This window comes from Tiliqua scincoides, chromosome 3 (assembly GCF_035046505.1).
Source record: "Tiliqua scincoides isolate rTilSci1 chromosome 3, rTilSci1.hap2, whole genome shotgun sequence".
Taxonomy (NCBI): Eukaryota; Metazoa; Chordata; class Lepidosauria; order Squamata; family Scincidae; genus Tiliqua; species Tiliqua scincoides.
In genome coordinates, this window is record NC_089823.1 from 19,270,290 (window position 1) to 19,284,124 (window position 13,835).

At 44.2% G+C, this 13,835-nt stretch overlaps 1 protein-coding gene across 3 annotated transcripts in view; it reads left to right on the forward strand.

The window, feature by feature from the left end:
* The window catches only part of GRIA4 (glutamate ionotropic receptor AMPA type subunit 4), a 286,480-nt gene that overhangs the window by 121,649 nt on the left and 150,996 nt on the right, over nucleotides 1–13,835 (forward strand). The window lies entirely within an intron of this gene.

Genomic DNA, 13,835 nt, shown 5'->3' on the forward strand with positions numbered 1-13,835 from the left:
TATTTTCAATTATTTCTGCATTGCAATCTGTCTTGTGATCAAACTGCAGTAATTCAAAACCAAATGTGGAAAATAAACAATTGTAACTCTCCTTCATAGGAAGCCCACAACATTCACAGTCAGGAAACAAAAACACAGGCTGAATTCACCTTTTCTCATCTAAATTCCAAAGGCTAATTACGTCCATACCAGTCTGAAGTCTGCAATGGCATACCAAGGGCAGCTTCAGAACCACATTTCTGACAATATGCTTTGTAAATTATTCCTCAGGATCTTATCGCAGAAACTTTGAAGTTATCAGTGTGATTTTGAAATGGAGATGATACGGTTATTTATGCTGCAGTTTTCCTGCCTTTGAAAGAGGAGCAAACATATTAGTCTGTGGCAGCAAATCCAGTGAAAATCCTTATGGTGCCTTAACACAATCCTGTGCATGTTTAACTGTGTTCATCAGGGCTTGCTTTCAGGACAGTGTACATAGGACTGCAGCGTTAAAAACTAACGGTTTTAGCATGGTAGTCTTTCGTAGGCTGAAGCTCATGTTGTTAGATGCACCTGGCAAAGTGGGCCCTCGCCCATGACAGTTTAAGCCTCAGGGGCAGACCAATCCAACAGAAATCACGCAGCATTGTAGCTGTGTTGGCACAGGCTAAGCTGCCTCCTGTGGGGGATTTTTGGCTGCTGTTGGTCTCTCCTGGTAAAAGGACATCTCTGCTTCCCCATTCAACCCCTCCCCTGGGGTGGACGTATCTGCTGCAGCAGGCCTCCCAATGACTGCCAGCTTCAGTGGGAAGGCTCTGGCCTTCCCGCCAATGTACCTGTGCCTTGAGCTATTGCTAAGTGCTTTAAGATGCTTTTGTGACAGCATGTGCCAGCAGAACTTGGGTTTTTAGGTCCTTATTTTCACAGCATATTTGTTTAGAAACAGACATGTATTTCAATTATAGCTATTTTTTAAATGATATATGAATTGTACAGTTAATAATAACGCAGGCCAACATGCATTTTGCTTCCTTTAGCGTTACACCAACTCCTGGTTATATTTGGGATGCTGATTCCAAAAATGGCATCCGTTTTGCCCTATCACGTCTAGTTTTGGAGAGATAGTATAGCCTATTTAGTGAATGGTGCAAGCAGCTTTCTCATGAGCAAGCCTACACCACGGCTTCCTCTTGAGGAAGCTGCTTGAACCATTCACTAAAGAGGCTATACTATATCTTCAAAACTAGATGCGATAGGGCAAAACGGATGCCATTTTTGGAATCCGCACCCCAAATTCATATCAAACCACCATAAAGTTTGGGGAAAACTTTTGTGACCTTCAGTTTTGTAGGCCTGTGTAATTGGAAACCAATCACCTTAGATATTCCTGTTCAGAAATACAACAAAGCTAATGTCAATTATGCATGCCACCTGCTGTATCCTGTATTTCAGGTGTATAATAACCCAACTCTATGCTCCTCCCGCACTGCTGCACCAAGAAGACATCCTGATGGGGCAGTCTCCTCTGGTTAAGGGAACATTTTTTCCCCTTACCAGGAGGTAAGCCTCCATGGCATGGAGGAGTCTACCGGAACACATGCCAGTGAAATCACTTGTGCAGGTCCATGAGTACAGAGGCAACAGGATCCGGTTTGGGAAGGGGGTTTGGATTTGGTGGCCTCCACCGCCGCTGCACCCGCCCACTTCTCGAACGTGATTTGCCTTCTCCCCTGCCCCTGTTACCATCCCTTTCTGCTGTCCCCCAACTTACATGTGTCAACAGGTCATTGCTGTATGTGAGGGAACTGCAGCCCCCCTGCTGGCGCTCCAGCAGCGTGCGACTTCATGGGCAACTAGAGACCCTTTTGCGACTGCTATAAGGTTGCGTTCGCTGATGCAATACTCATTCCACCAGCGGATAGACCTTTTCAGATTGGGCCGCAGAATACATGGGATGCATTCAGGGATGCCCAGTAATGTCCATGAGTAACAACTCTTGAAGTGAAGTCTAGACATGTAATATAATTAAAAATATTTATATACCACTCTTCAGCAAGAAGTTTACAAAGCCAAGTCAATGAAAAGATAAGTCTCTATCCCAGGGGGCTTACAATCTTAAAAAAGTGACAAAAAACAAAATACTGCACACAGTAGACACAAGCAGACATGCACCAGAGAAGACACAATGTTGGGGTGAAGAAGGACAGTTGCTCTCTCCTTATTATATATGAGAGCCACCACCTTAAAGGTTAATCTTTGCCCAAGTAGCACATTTACTATTGTGATTTAGGGCGCAATCCTAACCCACTTTCCAGCGCTGGAATAGCTGTGCCAGTGGGGCATGTGTTGCATCCTGCAGTTGCGGGGCAGTCATGGAGGCCTCCTCAAGGTAAGGCAATGTTTGATTCCTTACCTTGGAGTTGCATTGCCCTTAATGTTGGTGCTAGAAAGTTGGTTAGGATTGTGCCCTCAGTATCCTGAGTTCACAGTAGGTTTGTAGCTGATATCGTTGGAAAAAACGGCTTTGTTGTGCAGTTACACAAATTGCACATGTGTGGTGTGCATCAGTGATGCAGATCTATGCTGCCGTCTCTGTTTTTGAATGGGGAACATCATAATAACCTACATGCGGTTGGTAACGAAGGTTCAGATCTGCTTTGCAAAAATGGTACATCTGCTTTTGAGGATAAACATCCCAAACATTTGATGCCATCATGAGGGACAGCAGAAATAGCTATGGAAATAAAGGAGCAGTTTTCACCCGCCACAGACAGTATCTTGCTATTTTTATTTCTCATTGTGAAGGAAAAACGGGTTATTTTTGAGATGAATGTGAGAGAAATCTTTTGTTTCCATAATAGGAACTACGTTCCTCACAAAGAAAACAGGTGCTGTGATATACTCGACTGGATACCAAACACAGCTTGGTTAAGCAGTCTCAGTTCTGCCAAATGTGTTCCCTGGTGTCTCTGGAGTACAGCTGGACACAGCTGCATTGTGTTACATCAGGGTGTCTCTCAAAGCATGCCATTGGTTTCCAGGAAGTTACTTCAGAGTTACCTCATTGACATGATTTTGGGCATCATTAGTAAAATGAGGGTATTCAAGGCCACTACTAAACCTAAGGTCAGTAACACTGTCTGACAGGCAGTTAATAGATGAAGTATCCCTTAGGACAGGCAGCCAAGGAAGCCTTGAAAAAAGTCAAAGGAGGAAGCCAACCACACATCCAAACTCGTATGCTTTAGAATTTTATTTCACTGTGGACATCTGAGTCCGGCAGCTGCTGTACTTAGCCTTTTATATGGCCACAGGTGTTGGCTTCAGTGCTGGAACGCACAGTGGTGGGAGACAAAGGCAAGCATAGTGGCAGCTGCCAGGGGTTGGCGGCAGTGCCAAGTAAACATTGAATGTAAAACAAATACATGTGCCAGTTGGGCCCCAAACAGAGTTTCTCGTTTAGAAAAAATTAACTTGTCTTTTGAGAAACGTTATCCATGCACCATAGACGAATGTCCAAAGCTGTTATAAGGTACAAGGCAGGCATTTTGTTGAAATTTACAAAGAGAGTGAGTGAGAAAGAGAGAGAGAGAGAGAGGATTAGAAAAAAAAAATAGGTACACATGCTTTACAAAAGCAGAATCTTGCTAGTTTTCTTGAAATGATCTCATATTCTTGTGCACACATTGGACCAAATTCACTCAAGTTTTGCTGGCAACAGCTTTCCTTGAATACCTGCATCCTGAATTTAGGAGACTGCAGGGAGGTCATGAAGGTTCTTGAAGGGGCTGCGTCTCCAGGATCTCCCATCACATGGACATCCTATTGACATTGTGGCCAAGATCCAAAGAACTAATACAGTACAACTAAGCCAGAGGACTTTTTTTTAGATTTGAACATTAGACCTCTATGCCTTATTGCAACCTGCTTTTGAAAAGCTCTTCCATTTCAAAGGTGGACCACTTTATGAAGAGATGGTGGTCAAGACACACATGCCTGAAGCCTCCTTAGGCAAGCAGTACTAGTTGCACAGTTCTTTGGATTCCAGCCAACATGCTTAAACTGGAAGGCAAGTACTTGCTGTATTGTACCTGTCTGCTTCCTTCCGCTACTGCGTCTGTGACAACAACAAAGTTGGTGACAAGCCAGTGACAAGTATGGGGAGGGTTGTGGAGAGAAATGAAAATTGCGTGTTCTGTGAGAATCGGAACCCTGAATGTTTCTATACCTGGATTCAGTGTTTCTCCCAAGCTGACTTCAGCTGTTGATTTGGATCATTGTAATATAATCTCAAGAGGCAAATGTGAAAGTTCTTCTCTTCTGCACTTCTCTTCTTCCACACTTCACCATTATTCTTTGAATACGTTAAGGGACAAGGGTATCTGTAACTGTTAATAAACTGATGGACCAATTCTAAGGGAGCTGTCTTCAGAGTGCCTCTTCTGCTTGTAAAAGGCTCACCAGCAATAAACTCAGGAGCATGCTTCCCCTTCCTGCCTTTCCCTTCCTGCCAGCAGATCTGGAGCCACCCACCACCAAAGGTAAGGTGGTGGAGGAGGCAGGAAGGGGGGGGTGGGATGGCGGGTGGGGGAGGGCAAAACAAGATGAGGTGGGGAGAGGTGGGAGTGAGGCAGCAAAGTTTTATGGAATGGGCAAATCGGGTCTGGGAAGGGTGCAGGTTCAACAGCAGCAGCAGTGGCTGCACGAACCTGCTTGGCTATTTACCCCTCTGTGCAGATCTGAGGGAACCCCTCCTCTTGCATCATGAAAGCTTACCCCCAGGTAAGGGAACAATTGTTCCCTTATGCAGAGGATCCTAACTCCCCTCCCAGGTGATCCAGCGCAGTGCCAGGCTACTCAGATCTGTGCTACCTCTTTAGATGGCGCAGATCTGAGTAGCCCCATTGGGGGTGCCAGTGCATTATCCAGGGTAAGGGGAATTAATTCCCCTTGCCCCAGGCGGAGCTGTAGCCACCCCCAACCCTGCGCTGGATACGGGGCAGGCCAGCCGGCCTGCCAGTTCCATCACAGGTTAGGATTGGGTTGTAATTTCAGTAGTACCTTCTGTTCCACTGTTATAAACAGTACTAAACCTATCATTTATATTACTATTATTATTATTAACAGTATTTATATACTGCTTTTCAACAAAAAGTTCACAAAGCAGTTTACAGAGAAAAATCAAATAACTAAATGGCTCCCTGTCCCAAAAGGGCTCACAATCTAAAAAGATACAAAAGAACGCCAGCAGACAGCCACTAGAAAAGACATTGCTGGGGCAGTTACTCTCCACCTGATAAATAAAAGAGGAGCACTGACTTGAAAAAGTGCCTTTTACCCAGTTAGCAGGGTTTATATGGCAGTGATAAGCCCTTCTAGTTTAAGAACTACATTGAACCTTTTCCTGCTTTTTCTAACTTTCAAATCTGGACCCTTTTCGAATCATCTATGTCTAAATAATAGTTAATGCTCACCTGGATGGTTCAGCCCAGACGCAGTTTACAGCGAGAATTAGGCCTAATAGGCAAAGCAATCTGGGTTACTTCTCACTCTGGATTTTTCACTCCTTTCTGGCTTTTTTATTCTATTTTCCTTTTTCTTTCTTTCACTTCTGTGTGTGACAAAAAAATTTCACCTCCCAGCTGGCTATTTCTTTTTAACAGACCAAGCCTGCAGGGAAAACACAGAAATGACTCTGTACATAAGTTTCACTCATCTGTTTGATTCAGCACCTTACAGGATTTTTACATAACAACCAGTTCAGGTGCTATGGAACAAGCTTTGCCATGTGATAATGATATGCTCTGTAAGCTGTGCCTCGGGGTCTGATGGAGAGCTAGACAACTTCTGGGCTATGACATGATTTTCATTGCTTCTAATTAAGGATTTGTAGACAGTGACAACTCAGTTGTTGAAAACAGTTAAAATAGAAATCAAGATATACCCGGAGGCTTCAAAAGAAAACTCAACCTCAAATAACTCCTACAAATGATTGGAGAATATTTTAATTTGTACATTTCTGTGCAAACATTTTTGAAATAGTGGAAGTAGAAATATTTGATATAGGAATGAACTGTATGACTTTTCTGGGATTTTTATATATTCTTAAGGATAATAAGAATTCAGATTGGTATTTGCACCTTTTACAGCCCAATTCCAACTTGTGCTGGAACAGGTCGGCTGGCAGACCTGTGCTGTATCCAGCACAAGTTTCAGGCTCCTCGTGGGTCAGCCCGAGGCAAGGAGAGGCTTTTCTCCTTACCTCTGGGAGAGCCACAGCGTCCCCAATAGGGCTACTCAAATCTGTGCCACCTAAAGCGGTGACGCAAATCCAAGCAGCTCAGGACTGCCCTGGACTGCCTGGAAATGGGGCTTGAATCTGGCATAAGTGCCAGATCCTGGCCCCGCCTCCTGCTCCCCACCACCCACCCCAGGTACGCACACTGCCTGCCCTGAAATGCCTCCCTCCCACCTCCTTCCTGCCCTCTCCATGCCCCCCCCCCCCCACAGACCCCTGTGCTGGCTGAGCTCTGCCATCTCACCTTTCCCTGAGGCCTGCATCTCCTTACATTAGCTCAAAAGTGTTCTAAGGCACTTTTGCGACGGCATTGGGCTGGTGCAAGGGGTCTGTGTCTGCCCGAGGGCGCCTCTGGGTTGTGCCCTTAGTCATGTCTCAGGGCCTCTTTGCATGTTACATTTTGAAGAAACTGTGTTGTTATTTTGGATGTGTTCATCTATGCAAAGATACTGTGAAAATCTTTTAAAGACTTGTCTGGCACATGGACTAACAAGTTCTACTGTGAATGGCAAGGGGGCAGCAACCTCTTCTGTTTCTTTGCACAGAGCCCTTTCTGTCTCTTTTGTTTTGCCATGCAAGAGACTGTCTGCCATGTTCTGAGCCCAGGAACTCCCCCCCCCCCAAATGCCCATCTAGCAACTCAATCCAAAATGAATTGTATTTATAACTACGTTTGTTCATATTGGTCCCTTGTTGCCCTTGACATTCCCAATCCACCCTTTGCTGTTTGTTACCCATCCCTCTTCCCTTCTTCTCTCTGCTGTCTCCCTCTACTCTTTCAACACTTAGAAGATTCTGTTCCTCTGTAAAGTATTGTGTGCGTCATTGGTACTATATAAACAAACAAATAAGTGCTTGTAACCAAGGAGATAGAAGCTTTCTGGGAAGTAAGGCAGATCTGTCTCCTCTGGGTTTCCGATAGGATGGCACAAGTAGTGATTTCACTAGCCTTTGCTTAGAGCTATCCATAGCAAGGTGTCCAACTTTTCCAAATCCTTCTACTGTATATCTCATAAATAAGTAACAAAAAGTTTGATTTTTGTACTGCATAAATAGAATCCATGCTCTAACTGGCACCGAATTACATATGTTCTGTTCTGTAGTTCCATGACATCAGGCTTCCCTTCTGCTGTGTTTATTTTGCATTTGCTTTTTAAAAATACAAGCATTTCTCAATTAATGTGGTCTTGATTTACACATTTTTGAAATTGCATAATTGGCAAATTAATACTAGAAGTCTAATTTACGCTGCCCAAGCACTCTATCAGCTAGTACAGTCGCTTGTACTGGCTGAGTAATGCGGCGACTCAGCTGTAGCAGAGACTGGCACAAGGACGCGCACCAGCCTCCCTGCGCCGCTTATCAGACTTTTGCAGGTAAATTGCGCTGGCCGAAGGTGGTCAGCATGGGGGGTTGGGGAAGGCAGGCAGCTTAGTGGGCAGACTGGCCTGGGGAAGGGGGTGGGACCGGCCTCTGGCATTTCAACTGTATCCAAATGCTTTCCCTGATTGAGTCAGCCGTAGATGGAGCTCCAGAATTTGCATCAGCAGATTCTCTGGTGCAGATCCAAAGCCCCATTGGTTTGGCTGCGGTGAGACACGGGGTAAGGGAATTAATTCCATTTACTTTGAATTGCGTGGTAGCTAACCCCAACACCCTGCTGGATACGGGGCAGGCCAGTTGGCTGCTGGTTGCAGTGTGGGTTAGGATTGGGCTGTGAACCAATTAGCTGCTAATTAAGGGCTATGGGAAAATTAATTATAATTTATGCATTTTTAATGTACACACTGATTTCTGAGAACATATCCCCTGTGTGCTTGTAACCAAGGAGGGATCTGAAGGCCTTAGGGATGGACCTCAACAAGTGGGAAACCCTGGCCTCTGAGCGGCCCGCTTGGAGGCAGGCTGTGCAGCATGGCCTTTCCCAGTTTGAAGAGACACTTTGCCAACAGTCTGAGGCTAAGAGGCAAAGAAGGAAGGCCCATAGCCAGGGAGACAGACCAGGGACAGACTGCACTTGCTCCCGGTGTGGAAAGGATTGTCACTCCCGGATTGGCCTTTTCAGCCACACTAGACGCTGTGCCAGAACCACCTTTCAGAGCGCGATACCATAGTCTTTCGAGACTGAAGGTTGCCAATACAAATCCCCTGTGTTGAGAGATGTCTATATTATTTCTTTGCTTTAGGTGCTTTATAGTACATTCCCTAAGGGATTTGGATAACATGTTAAGAAGAAGAGCCAGCCTCCCCCCTCCCCGGAACGCCACCTCCCCGCCCCCCACCCCCCTCCTTGCCCTTACTTACCATGCTGCGGCTTGGCGGTCTTGAGACCGCCAAGCAGCATAGGCCAGGCGCCTGCCTGGCGCTAGCTCAGCCACAGCCAGTGCTGGGTTAGCACAGGCAGTAGTCCAGCAGTAGGACTCTCCTTAAGGCACGTTTGCAACAGTGCGCGGTGGCACGAAGCCGCTGCGCCGAGCTCAGGATTGGGTTCTGAGAGTGCAATCCTCAGTCGTCTCTGGGCCGTCTTCTTGCACCGCCCAAGAGTGTCATGAACGTGCCATAAAGTACATTTGTGGCTACCCTCGAGCTGGCTGAGCCAGCACAAGGATGTATGCTGGCTGCCAGAGGCCACATTCAGGCCCAGTGGAGGTAAGTGTACGCTAACCAAGGCAGGTCAGCATGGGGAGCGGTTGAAGAGGGTGGTGAGTGGGGCATGAAGATGGGAGGCAGAGAGGGGGTGTTTTGGGGCAGGGATGTGCAAATTTGGAGGTGGATCGAACCTTGGAGGGGGCAGAATCATCTGCAGCACCTCAGACTACATCCTAACCCCCACCCTTGGCTCATCTGGCCTTACACAAGTTGCTTGGATTTGCGTCCGCAATTTTGCTGGTGCAAATCTGAGTAGCCCCATCGGGTGGCTTGCATGTGACACATGGTAAGGGGTAAAAAATCCCCTTACCCCAAGTTGTGCTCCAGCTGGCACCTACCTGGCACCTACCTTGAGCTGGATACAGTGCAGGCCTGCCTGTTCCAGCGCAAGTTAGGATTGGGTTGCCCAGAAAATAGACTGTACAGATGATTCAGTTTTCTATTATGGTATAAAGTTATAACAGGAGTGGGATTTTTTTTTTTTTTTGAAGTGGCAAAATAAAATAAAAAATCCATAGAGGAAAAGGTTCGTAAAGTAAAGCAAAGTAATAAGAACAAGAGAAAAAGGAACAAAAATTATAAATGTTTTAACAATAGAAATGGCAAGAGAACCCAATTCTGGATAAACTATAAAAACATCATGGCAATTACATTTCCTAAATTCACATACAGACTTGGATTATATGAGGTGAACAAAGAATATTTCAGGTTCACTAGTTTCAAAGAATGATTAATTATTTTTTTAAAAAAACACTATGTGTGCTGCTGATTTAAGCAAATTTCAGTGGCTATGGAACTGATGAACCACTTACTAATATGACCAACAGCCATGTTATTCTAGGCTGGTTCATAGTGTGCAGCCACACTGGGGTAACTTCTGGTGTGCTATAGGCTGGTTGGGGACCGTGGTGCGATGACGAGACATCCATATACACACCTACTCCACTGCGCCCTGGGGGGTCTATTTGGATCTGCTCCAGCCTTTTGGCTCAGGTCAATCTGAGTGGGTTTGAGGGGGTGTGTTGAGACCAGGAAGGGAAAGTAGGCTGCCACCAATACCTGCCCTGATCTTCCCCTAGAACATTCCCCATGTTGACATGCTGGCTCGAGTGGGGGATGCTCCATCCTTTGGGCCAGGGAGCCGTTTAGTTATTTGATTTTTCTCTGTAAACCGCTTTGTGAACTTTCGTTGAAAAGCGGTATATAAATACTGTTAATAATAATTAATAATAATAAGATAAGTAGCTGAGAAAGGGAACCATCCTCAGTTCCACTTACCCAAAATTGTTATGTATGCCATGGCCATCATTAAGGGTTGTGCAAATAAAACACACTCCTTTCTGGTGTTTCTGATAGCAGATGTTCTGGGTTTTGTAGATTCATTTCTGGGACAGTCATTTTTCCCCCTTCCACTTTGCAAACGTTTTCCTTCCTGCAAAAGTCATTCAAAATCGTCCAAGTGAAAGAGAATGGTTTTGACTGTGTCTGATTGAACAACACCCCGTTTAACAGCTGTGTGTTGGTAATACTGGAAATGTCTCTCTTAGAGGAGAAGAGGTTCTGTTAATCAGCATTTGAGCTCTGGCTTTTATATCTCTCAAAGCATCTTCATATTTGAAGCTCTCTTCATTCCCTATCACTTCTTTTGCATAATAGGCCAATAGTGATGGTGCTTTGAAATTTAGAATCTATAGCTATGTAGCATCTTTCCTTCTGATTGGTCTACAGGAAGTAGGCACTGCAGAACACAATTTTACAAATTAAAGTAACTATATATATCGGTATTCAGCAGAATTTTAGTTTCCCTCCCATACGTATATACAGTATGTTACATCATTCTCACAATCAAAAACATTATGTTTAGACACACATTTAGAAATGCTTTTGAAGGAAATTGTTGGGGAAGAAAAATACACATGCATGCACCATCTTTCAGAAACACTCCTGCCTTTAGCTGACATTAGGTATAAGAAGTGACCAAAACAAAGACTCATAAAATACATTAGTTTGCAATTTAAACGTACATATGCTTCAGAGTAGACCTTTGAACCTTGCTGTGAATTTTGCCCTCATAACCCAGAATGATCTCTTGATTTTTTTTCTCCTTATGACTCCATCTTTTGGGGGTTTAAAATGCTTCTAATCGCCCAATCCCATCATCACGTTGGTAGATCTTGCAATTCACCAATTCATCCCAGCAAATTGTCTTTTCCAAAGCCGTCTGTTTGTGTTTCTTGTGTCTTTTTCAGCCCAATCCTAGCTAAATCGCCCTGCTCTGCTGATGCAGCCACATCACCAGAGTGCATGGTGCATCCTATTTGAGGGAGAGAGCAGTCCCAGAGGTCTTCTCTGAGTAAGAGAACTCTTCATGATACTAAATATTTGCTTGTAATGCAGCAAGTCTTAGGATCAGGTTGTAGGTAAAACACAGATTGTGGGTGCCTGTGATAAGCCAACTGTATTCAGAACTGAATCAAAAATTAGAGTTGCTTCACACTTTACATGGAAATCATGTGTAACTTGTGTGATGTATTTTAACATTCAGTGAGTCCTGATTGGCTGGGACTTCCTATTGAGTATTCACTCTGTGTTTAGGAATGTGAACCTTCCCATTTCACTTTATTTGTTTACCATGGTTGAAACCTCTATGATTGAAATTGAAAACCTCTATGTTTTCAATTTTCACATAAAGTGGATTCTTAATGCAGTATGGAAATCAAGTTATCCTTTTAAACTTGGTTGTTTCCTCCGTAAACCTAATGACATAGGTGCAAGCCCATTGAACCTAGATAGTTTTACTTTCGCGTGAACATGCAGAGAAGAAAGCTGCAAGTTTCCAAACCTGTATCAGAATTTATCTTCAGTAGTGTACTTTCTCAGAAACAAGACAGTTTTGTAAATGGTAGCAGCAGTTGCTAAGTATTACAAAGAGCAATTTTTGGGACATGTTAGAAGGCTTTGGTGTTTGATTTTTCCATGCTGAGTTGTGCTTGTAACATACTGTAGTCATTCCTTAAAGCTTGAAATCCTGTTAAAAGAACATAGTTAAAAGAAAATATGGAGAAAATATTTCCCCTAAATTTCAAATATGAACCCCTACCTTGCCAAATCTCCATCAATTCAACTGCTCTCTTCTGTCCATAACCTATTAAAAATGGCATGGGCTATCTCTTTATGGTTCAAAGCAGTAGCATAAGATATATTTCCATTTCTTGCCAACATAGGCCCTTTTCACTAGGAATTGTCTGACTGCTGTGCCTGGCTGCTGTCAATCATATATTCCAGTTATTATTTTCCCCATATTCCCTTGGCCCTCTCCACCAGCCTGTAATGAACCATTTGGTGATTTCTTTGTATCTCTGCAACTCTAATGATATCCCATCTCTTAATACTCCCTTGCCAATTTTTAAACAATTTGCCAAGCAGGGAGAATTAATAACAAGATTTCAAAATGTCTTTAATATAGCCCCTGTGCCCCTGTGAGCAATTCGTAATATTTTGTCTCCACACCCCACACTCCATGCTGTCATTCAGCAGAGTAAAAAGAATAGAGGGTTTGTTAGAAAAAGGAAGAGAGCCCTGAGGACAACCTACTGCTTGCTACCCATTAAATTTAAGGAAATGTTTAAGTTATTGTCTCAATTCTGTATTCACTGCCTTTGCATACTAAAATATTTCAAGGAATCCCTATAGGTGTCAAAATCCAGAGTACCTGGCTCAACAAACTGCATTTGAGTTCTCACTTTTGTTGGGGTATATCCTTTTCTCCTGCTTGTAGAAGGCTGCTGGTGGGCCAGTGGGGGAGATGGAATGCTAGACTAGATGGGCCTCTGGCCTGATCGAGCAGAGTTTTTCTTATGTTCTTTTGCTGAGCAATGAAGATATTTAATGAAGCTGGCTCTGCCTCTTAGGCAGGTTATGTTGAAGATGTGTCTACAGTGAAGTTTTCTTGCATTACTGGGTTGCTATAGTTCTTGTTGGCATCCTTCAGTCTCGGAAGACTATGGTGTCACGCTCTGAATGGTGGTTCTGGAACAGAGTGTCCTCTCCAGTGCACGAAGCCTGGGTAAAGTAGGTATGGAGGATAGGCTGTTACCTATGCAGCAAATCCCCCCTCTCCACATCACTGAAATGGTCCAATGGAAAGGCAGAGGCCAATATGGTTGGTTCCAGCGGCGTTGCAGGAGTTGCCAGAACGTGACTGTGTTCAGCCATGAATTGCCTCAGGGATTCCGGCTCCGGATTTTGCCTCGAGGTTGACACCTGAAGCCTTTTCCATAACTGGATGCAGCCACAAGGCAGTGGAGGTTTGGGATCAGAGTTTTCCTTCTCTCAGATGAGCTGCCTTCCCAGGCTGACGGGTAGAGTCCCATCTACCCGGTGGCTGTTTAGTCGCCTTTTACGACAAGTACAGCCAAACTGAGGGCCTATTCTTATCCCCAGCCCCCAGGGGATGTTGCTATAGTAAAAGAGTAGTAATAATAATAAACTAAACTAAATAATAAATAACTAAATAATTAATAATAAATAATAAATAATATAAGCCTAACCAAATCCTGATTTATTTATTTTTTTAAAGAAGTCAAGATCTTTCTTTGTCCCAAAGAATTTCTCCCAAAGTTCTTTCATTTAGGTAAAAGCAGCCATGGGGGCCCTGATTCAGATCAGGACTGTGGTGCTGAAGAAAAGGGGATGTTAACCCTTCATTTCCACCGTTTCCTCAACTGAAAATTCCTATCCTAAAAGCTGCAGTTAGCTGTGAGGGGAAACATACATTGTTTCCCCTCACATTGAGGTACTACATGGTACCTCTTTTTTCTCTTTTGTACTTAAAAGGGCTGTGCTAGGCTGAGCCCAGTTATCTCATGGGCTGGATAATGAGCTTCCATGGGCCTCATCCAGCCGC